Here is a 3,136-nt window from a genome sequence, read left to right on the forward strand (position 1 = left end):
TCCCACCACCACTACCACCACCACCACCAGCACCAGCTATAATAACCATCCACCTCCCCACCACCACCACAACCACCACCACCAACACCAGCTATAATAACCATGCACCACCCCACCATCCACCACCACACTACCACCACCACCACCACCAGTTATAATAACCATCCACCTCCCACCACCACCACCAATTAGCTATAATAACCATCCACCTCCCACCACCACCACACCATTCACCACCACAACAACCACCACCACCACCAGTTATAATAACCATCCACTCCCCACCACCACCACCACCACCACCAGCAGCTATAATAACCATCCACCTCCCCACCACCACCACCACCACCACCACTGGCTATAATAACCATCCACCTCCCACCACCACCAACACCACCACCACCACCACTATAATAACCATCCACAACCACCACCACCACCACCACCACCACCACCACCAGCTATAATAACCATCCACCTCCCCACCACCACCACCACCACCACCACCAGCTATAATAACCATCCATCACCACCACCACCACCACCACCACCACCAGCTATAATAACCATCCACCTCCCACCCCACCACCACCACCACCACCACCACCAGCTATAATAACCATCCACCTGCCCACCACCACCACCACCACCACAACACAACCACCACCACCACCACCACCACCACCACCAGCTATAATAACCATCCACCTCCCACCAACACCACCACCACCACCAGCTATAATAACCATCCACCACCCTCACCACCACCACCACCACCACCACCACCAGCTATAATAACCATCCACCTCCCTTCCACCACCACCACCACCAGCCATAATAACCATCCACCTCCCCACCACCACCACCACCCACCACCACCAGATAACCATCCACCACCACCACCACCACCACCACCAGCCATAAAAAACCATCCACCTCCCACCACCACCACCACCACTGGCTATAATAACCACCACCACCACCACCACCACCACCACCACCACCACCAGCTATAATAACCATCCACCTCCCAACACCACCACCACCACCAGCCATAATAACCATCCACCCTCCCCACCACCACCAACACCACCACCACCAGCTATAATAACCATCCACCTCCCCACCACCACCACCACCACCACCACCACCACCACCAGCAGCCATAATAACCATCCACCTCCCCACCACCACCACCACCACCACCACCACCACCACCAGCCAGTAATAACCATCCACCACCCCACCATCCACCACCACCACTACTACCACCAGCTATAATAACCATCCACCTCCCCCAGTACCACCACCAGTTATAATAACCATCCACCTCCCCACCACCACTACCACCACAACCACCACCACCACCACCAGTTATAATAACCATCCACCTCCCAACACCACCAACACCACCACCAGCTATAATAACCATCCACCTCCCACCACCACCACCACCACCACCAGTTATAATAACCATCCACCTCCCCACCACCACCACAACCACTCACTACCAGCTATAATAACCATCCACCTCTCCACCACCACCACAACCACCACCACCAACACCAGCTATAATAACCATCCACCTTTCCCACCACCACCACCACCAGCTATAATAACCATCCACCTCCCCACCACCACCACAACCACCACCACCACCACAACCACCACCACCACCAGTTATAATAACCATCCACCTCCCAGCACCACCACCACCACAAACACCACCACCACCACCAGGCTATAATAACCATCCACCTCCCCACCACCACCACCACCACCACCAGCTATAATGACCATCCACCTCCCCACCACCACCACCACCACCACCAGCTATAATAACCATCCACCTCCACACCACCACCACCACCACCACCAGCAGCTATAATAACCATCCACCTCCCAACACCACAACCACAACCACCAGCTATAATAACCATCCACCTCCCCACCACCACCACAACCACCACCACCACCACCACCACCAGCTATAATAACCATCCACCTCCTACCACCACCACCACCACCAGCTATAAACCATCCACCTACCCACCACCACCACCACCACCACCAGCTATAATAACCATCCACCTCCCCACCACCACCACCACCAGCCATGTAATAATAACCATCCACCTCCCCACCATCACCACCACCACCACCACCAATGACCATCCACCACCACCACCACCACCACCACCACCACCACCACCAGCTATAATAACCATCCACCTCCCACCACCACCACCACCACCACCACACCAGCTATAATAACCATCCACCTCCCTACCACCACCACCACCAGCTATAATAACCATCCACCTCCCTACCACCACCACCACCACCAGCTATAATAACCATCCACTCCCCACCACCACCACCACCACCAGCTATGATAACCATCCACCACCACCACCACCACCACCACCACCAGCTATAAAAACCATCCACCTCCCCACCACCACCACCACCACCACCACCAGCTATATTAACCATCCACCTCCCCACCACCACCACAACACCACCACCACCAGCTAGAATAACCATCCACCTTCCCACCACACCACCACCACCAGCTATAATAACCACCACACCACCACCACCACCAACACCACCACCAGCAGCTATAATAACCATCCACCTCCCCACCACCACCACCACCACCCCACCACCACCACCACCAGCTATAATAACCATCCACCTCACCCCACCACCACCACCACCACCACCAGCTATAATAACCATCCACTCTACCACTACCACCACTACCACCAGCTATAATAACCATCCACTCCCCACCACCACCACCAACCACTACCATCACCAATAACCATCCACCTCCCTAACACCACCACCACCACCAGCACCACCAGCTATAATAACCATCCACATCTCCCCACTACTCACTACCAACACTACCAGCTATACACCATCCACTCTCTCATCACTACTACCACCACCAACAGCTATACACCATTCACTCTCATCACTACTCACTACCACTCAGCTATAATACCCATTCACGCTCTACTCACCACTCACTACCAGCAGATATAATACATCCATCTACCTTCCTGCCACCACTACCACTACCAGATATATTAGCAATAATGTAAATTGAACGAAGTGGGCTACT

At 54.3% G+C, this 3,136-nt stretch overlaps 1 protein-coding gene across 1 annotated transcript in view; it reads left to right on the forward strand.

Annotated features, from left to right (window-relative positions):
* LOC135506629 (LIM and calponin homology domains-containing protein 1-like) overlaps positions 1 to 3,136 on the forward strand; it is a 171,309-nt gene that overhangs the window by 80,938 nt on the left and 87,235 nt on the right. The window lies entirely within an intron of this gene.

This window comes from Oncorhynchus masou, chromosome 20, assembly GCF_036934945.1.
Source record: "Oncorhynchus masou masou isolate Uvic2021 chromosome 20, UVic_Omas_1.1, whole genome shotgun sequence".
Classification (NCBI taxonomy): Eukaryota; Metazoa; Chordata; class Actinopteri; order Salmoniformes; family Salmonidae; genus Oncorhynchus; species Oncorhynchus masou.